The sequence below is a fragment of the Lynx canadensis genome, chromosome B2 (genome assembly GCF_007474595.2).
Source record: "Lynx canadensis isolate LIC74 chromosome B2, mLynCan4.pri.v2, whole genome shotgun sequence".
Lineage (NCBI taxonomy): Eukaryota > Metazoa > Chordata > Mammalia > Carnivora > Felidae > Lynx > Lynx canadensis.
This window is the reverse complement of record NC_044307.1, coordinates 3,898,729-3,905,531: the sequence shown is the minus strand read 5'-3', so window position 1 is coordinate 3,905,531 and position 6,803 is coordinate 3,898,729.

Sequence of the window (6,803 nt, the reverse complement as noted above, 5' to 3'; positions counted from 1 at the left end):
GTATACCTGCTGCCATGCAGTGTGGACTATTCCATAACTCACTTTGGACAGTAAGCAACGTGGATTGGGAAGAGCCACGAGGGCACAGTCGAGGTCATCGCCTCTCAGTTTCTTTTGCTTGGCTCGTTTTCGACAATACCCCTACGTGGCTGAAAACCTCCTCACTTGTCTGTAGTTCCTCGTCCTCAGCTCAAAGAGGAGGCGAAGGGGTCACCCCCAGCTTCCTGCAGATGGTTCGTTTCCAGCTCCCCGCATGCTCGGTGCCTACACAGCAGACCCCTTTTCCCATGACAGTGTTCCAGCCCGTCTCCAGCCGTGGAAAATTAAACCTGTGCTTGGGAGCCTCCTTGCTTCAGATCCTACTCATCGCCTTGACTTTGAGTTCCTTCTTGGTTTATGGCCCCAGAGATCTCCTTCTGATTTGGAGCGTGGCTCTTTGTATCTATTTGAACTGTCCTGGGTGGGGGAGTAAACCACCCGCTCGCACCTTGGAAGAGTGGGAGCCGGCAGAGAGCATCCTTGAGCTCAAGAATTCAGAAGGAGCCCAGCCTCGGAGATTCAGAGCTCCTGTTTACCTAGCATTCATTATGTGTCTTCTCACCCTTCTTTTAGGCAACTTGTATGGTATTCTTAAAAGATAAGAAGAGAAAAGAAAAGCGGATTTGTCCCTTTGCACTTGGGGGATTTAAGCATGGACGGTCAAAGTTCATGATGCAGGAAGGGGGGATGTAAATTTCAACTTTCTGTGCAACAGACTTTTCCCTGAGTCAGTTCGAAAGACTCTGGACTCTGGACCCCGCGATAAATGAGTAGCAACTTCCGAATTCAACTATCATGTGAAATGTGACTAACCCTGAATCATTATCCAAGCCAGAGAATCCAGCCTTTGGTTTTGCGATTAACTTTTAACTTCATTTTAAGGTTCCCGAGCGCTGGTCGCCCTTCCGTTCCACAAATTTGACTGCGAAGAAAGAGACTCATGTTGTTGTGTGGGAAAAAAAAATTCAACATTGCAAACGTCTATAATGAATTTTTGGAAACTTGACTACAGGTTGAAATATTTCCTTGACTCAGATTGTAATGTCCACCTGTATGAAATTTACGTTTTCCTTTTGAAAAATGTTGATGTTTAAATCACTTTGTTTTAGTCCTGAGAATTAGTGCACATTTCTCCTTGGATGTGCGTCCACGTTATCCTGAGTGGTTTCCCTAAGACGGTATACAACTGTCATTAATAATGAGCCACACGACGAGGCAGCAGGATGCCGGCTCCGATTCTGGGTGCTGTTTCAGAGGACTTCGGTGCACTGTCCTATCGTGATCACAGAGAGCCCGTTGTTTCCAGTCTAGAAGGCCAAGGTGGCCTCGGCAGAGGAAATACCTCTCATGTGCACTCTGCCCCCTAGTATCTGGCAGTGACTCGGGAGATCCAGGGACAACTGTCAAACAAACACATCAGATGAGTCTAACTCCCGAGACGAAAGACTTGACTAAATGGTAACCGTCATTCTCTGGAGCTTGGCAGCTTTTTCAAACACTCTTTAAACCGTGAACCCCCATGTTGGCCTGTTACACCCGCTTAGAACCTTAAGTCTTCGTTGTGGTTCTGGCGAGGCCTTTTTTCTTCTCCAAGTCACATTCCTCTTTTGCCTCACTGTCTCTGTAGCATATGGGGCCAATCCGGTCATCAAGCTCATAGTGGAACCTCACCTGTATTATTCTGCCTTCTGTCAGAATTCCAATCAATATTCCAACATGACTCTCCGTAGAACTTGCTAGCTAAATGTGTTTGCGAGTAAAGATGGTGGTTATCTCTTTGTTTCCAATCCTTTGTTTTTAATTATTTACTAAAAAAAATTTTTTAGTGTTTATTTGGGGTGGGGGGAGGGGCAGAGAGAGAGGGAGACGGAGAATCCGAAGAAGGCTCCAGGCTGTGAGCTGTCAGCACAGAGCCTGACACGGGGCTCGAACTCACAAACTGTCAGATCGTGACCTGAGCCGAAGTCAGACACTCAACTGGGTCACCCAGGCACCCCCCCGTCTTCCTTTCCAATTCTTCTTCTACTCCATCTCTCACCCCCTTTTCAGTGACTCCCTTGGATGGGGTCACTGATTGAACACCAAGGGTGTGCTGGGCACTGTTCTGAACGCTTTCCATACAACATTTTTACTGCCTGCTCGCGGCAAAACTCTATGGAGACAACTGTTACTACTATGCCCATTTTACAGAGAAGTTAAGCAATTTGTTAGTAAGATGTGGAGTTGGACATCCAGTCACCCAGGGAATCTGGGAAAATTGGTCATTTCTAAGAAAACTTTGCTTTTCATACATCTGATTTGTGTTGTAAGAGTGTTACGACATTCTGGGATGGCGGGTGAGATAGTGAAAAGGGTATAGTTGTCATGACGTATAGAATTGTTGAGTCACTGTATTGTACACCTGAAATCAATATGTATCTCTGCGTGTTAACTATAGTGGACTTTTTAAAAAATTAATAACAAAAGAATCTTATTCCCCAAATACTTCTGTTGTTATTCAGTTATCTAATTTAAAGATTCCTACTAATACCCTCTCTTTTGGGGAGGGGCAGTAGGTTTTCCATTAACTTTGGTGCTCTGTCTTTAAGGATGTTGAAATGTACTTGTTTAGGGATTTTTGTCGGTGGGATTGAGCTACCAAATGCAAGAGTGTATTTCCACGACCTAAGTGTGAATTACTACTTAGGTGTGGGTTAACAGTTTCCTGATTCTTGGGGACTGTCTTGAGAGAGGAGAGTAGAGGATGTGCCGCTGGGCCTGGGGTGTGAGACACTGACATTTTAAATCTGATCTGAAACTTTTTTTTTTTTTTTTAATTTTAGAGAGAAAGAGAGAGCGTGAGCGGGGGAGAGGGACAGAGGGAGGGAGAGAAAGGATCCTAAGTAAGCTCCGGTCTCAACACGGGGCTCGATCCCACAACCCTGAGATCACGACCTGAGCTGAAATCAAGAGTCAGATGCTCCACCGACTGAGTCACCCAGGCGCCCCTGAAACATTTTGTTCATTAGCCCTCAGTGCCCATGTCAATCATTTACAAGTGTAGCTAGATTTCAAATCCTGGAGAACAATGCATAGTTTCTTTCTATTCTCTTTTTCTTTTGTTCCTTTGCCCTGCCTTGATGAAGATGAGGAATATGCCTCAAGCTTGACTTGGCTTCTCTGAGGTTCGAAAATGTACATGAAAGCTTTCAATTTGATTCAATCCCTTTTGATCTTTCCCTCTCCCCCTCTGAGCTCAGAGTCTCCTTTCTTTCTCAGTGCTGATTCAGGTCAAGGAGCAAGATCATGGAACTCAATTACTGCTACAAAAGAGGATTAGGGGCCAAACTCATTTATGGGCCGTAGCAGGGCAAGGTTAAGTTTGGATTATACTCAGTCACTTGCGGTTTCTATTTGTCAGACACGTGCTTAGAGATGACAGGGAACCTGGGGCCCCTGGGGGCTCAGTCGGTTGAACATCCGACTTCAGCTCAGGTCACGATCTCACGGTCTGTGAGTTTGAGCCCCGCGTCGGGCTCTGTGCTGACAGCTCGGAGCCTGGAGCCTGCTTCAGACTCTGTGTCTCCCTCTGTCTCTGCCCCTCCCCTGCTCATGCTCTGTCTGTCTCCAAAATAAATAAACATTAAAAAAATTTTTTAGAAAAGACAACATCAACAGCAAAATAGGAAAAAATAGAATGGAGTACGTCAGAGTGCATCCTACTTAGGAAGAGTAAAGATTGTTTTGTGAAATTTTGATTCTGAAACATGTATACAGATGTATGTAATGAACATGTATACGAGCATTGCCTTGCAGTGTAAAACTGTGTATTACTGGAGGTCAAAAGGGTTGAAATTTTCTTTCTAGTACACACATTTTATAAGTTTTTATTTCTATTAATAATGCCTCTGCTTTGTTAAATCTCCCAGATTTAATACTTTTGTTTGGCATTTCAAGAAGGGCAGGCTGGACTAGATCTTGAAAGTTCTCATTAGAAGAAACAAAGAATTTTTGTAACTTTGTATGAGAACAGATAACCAGATGTATTGTGATGATCACTTCACAATTCACACAAATATTAAACAATTATGTTGTACACCTGAAACTAATATGTCAAGTATACTTTAATTAAAAAAAACCCTGTGGACTCATTAAAATTCAATTTATTCATATAAAAATAATAAAATGAAGTTTTAGACCCCAAAAAAGGCCAGCCTAAAAAATTATTACTTAACCATGTACATACCTCATTTTATTGCACTTCACAGATCCTGTATTTTTTTTAAATGTTTATTTATTTTTGAGATAGAGAGAGACAGATCGTGAGTGGGGAGGGGCAGAGAGAGAGGGAGACACAGAATCAGAAACAAGCTCCGGGCTCTGAGCTGTCAGCACAGAGCCCGACGCGGGGCTCAAACTCACGAATCTCGAGATCATGACCTGAGCCGAAGTCGGACGCTCAACCGATTGAGCCACCCAGGCGCCCCTACCCTTGGTCTTCTTGAGTAGCAGCATGGCCTTGATGTTGGGCAGGATGCCCCCCTGTGAGGTGGTGATGCGGCCCAGGGGTAACTAACATGTATATATATATATATATATACACACACACACACACACACACACACACACACACACACGTATATCTTGGTCTTTCTTTCCTTAAGCAGCACATGATCTCCTATACACCATAGATATATAGTTGATGACTCAGCCAAGCAAAGAAGGAGCACTTTTCCATGCTTTTCCATTGCAATTCATCCTATCCAACGTGTTTCTACGATTTCATCTGAATACAGAGTCTAAAGATAAGACTCCCTTTGTCACCTGTAAATACTTTTTCTCTTTTCATGGCAGTCGAATTGGTTGGGAATGTGCGCGAACTGGTTTGGAAAAGGAGGCTAAGAAAACCATGTGTCATATGCATCTCTGTATTATTTGAAGATCCTCATTTTCTCTACAGAAGACTGGAACACAAATGGTATGTAGATGCATGAATCATAAGGTATGTTATGTATTAATAGTGGTTGATCAGTAGATTGTGTGCTGGTTAAGGATACGAGGAACCAGAGATACCTAACATTCATGAGGCCTGGAACAGACATCACACATCTAGGCCCCAAATATTCACGATACCCTAAATAGAAGCATGTCCTGCCCTTCGGAAGTTCACATCATTGTGCCCCTTCCTGTTTACAAAAGACCTGCCTTAGTACCTGTTTTGGCTAACTGAAAAAAATCCAAAGAGGATTTTCACTTTCATGGGGAAAAAAAAAAAAAAAAGTGAGATGTGAGAACAGCGTTTAGTGTTTGCTTCCCAGCCGGCCGCTAGGAGGCGCTAGAGAGGCCTCGCTGAGTTCCCGCTCCAGGAGCCACGCTGCATCTCAAGACAGAGCCGCCCTAGCTTTGAACTGGGGTCTGTGAGCCTTTGTGCTTTAACCTCAACTTAGTCGCACATCTGTTAGCAGGATGTGTCCGAAAGCGTCCAAGAGGCCTAAGCGACGTTATTTTGGGGGGTCTGGAAAAGCTAAACATTCTTTCCGTATAAATGAATGGTCATCGCTTCTTCACGTTATGCCATCTCGACTTATGAAAGGTTTGATAGGAGAGTAGGGGCAACGTGTATACGGGAAACACTGAAGATTCAGGTTATGCTTCACGTGTGTGATCCCTCAGTATTTGTGAGTCCTTGGTTCGGCCACTCACTGGGGGAACCCATTCTGGCACCAGGTGTCCTCTACAGGCTCTTTGGAGAGCCATGGCCACGGCCAAGAGTGCTTGCCCCTGTGTCTTTCCCCTGGAGCAAGTGTGTGTTATCTATTCACATGACATCTTCTGTCTGTGGGCTCCCTGGTTGGAATCTCAACTCTGATCCTTCTAACCACTTGCTTCTGGCCGTGGGTTCCACTTGTGCAAATCTAGTATCTTAATTTGGTCTGGGAGACTATCTGTTTTGTGGGTGGTCCGCTTCCTTGTATCCAGCTGGGAGGCTCCTGCATCAGGACAGTTTCCCACAAGCCACCTCGGTTAAGATCAAGAAGGATGAGGGAAGCAGAAGTTAGCTGCGAGGAGAAGTAACCTGTAAGACGTTGCAGGATGTGGAAGCAGGTACTCTAGGATCTTGTCCAGGGCCGTAGGCATCATCAGTTCCTTTTGCAATGGGTCTTTGAGTGGATCACCCAGTGCATCACCACAGGTGACTGCCGTTACCCCCGGGCCTTTCAAAAGTTCCTTTCATCAGAGGGGCACCCGGGTGGCTCAGTCGGTTAAGCATCGGACTTTGGCTCTGGTCACATTCTCACTGTTCGTGGGTTCGAGTCCCGTGTTGGGGGCTTGGAGCCTGGAGCCTGCTTGAGATTCTGTGTCTCCCTCTCTCTCTCTACCCCTCCCCCGCTTGCACTCTGTGTCTCTCTCTCTCTCTGTCAAGAATGAAGACTTTTTTTTAAAGTTCTTTTCATCAGAACACGCGTATCATAAACCAAAGACATTGTTTACAGCCATCTTAGTTTTTAAGATTAAAGTTCTACTTAATGCCTTTTCCGCTAATAACTCATGGGTTATGATTGACCCAGTCAGCTAATAAATTAACACAATCTGCTCTCAGCTTTAACACCTTTCCTTAGGAGCACACAGTTCTGCTTGCGTTTTTTTTTTTTTTTTTTTTTTTTTGTTCCCAAGGTTGCACAGTAAGTACTATGCGTTCACGGTCCAGTGTACCACTTAGGACATGATTGTCTCCATCCTTTACCTTGTGATTAGAGGCTTTAAATATTATTTCATGCCATGTT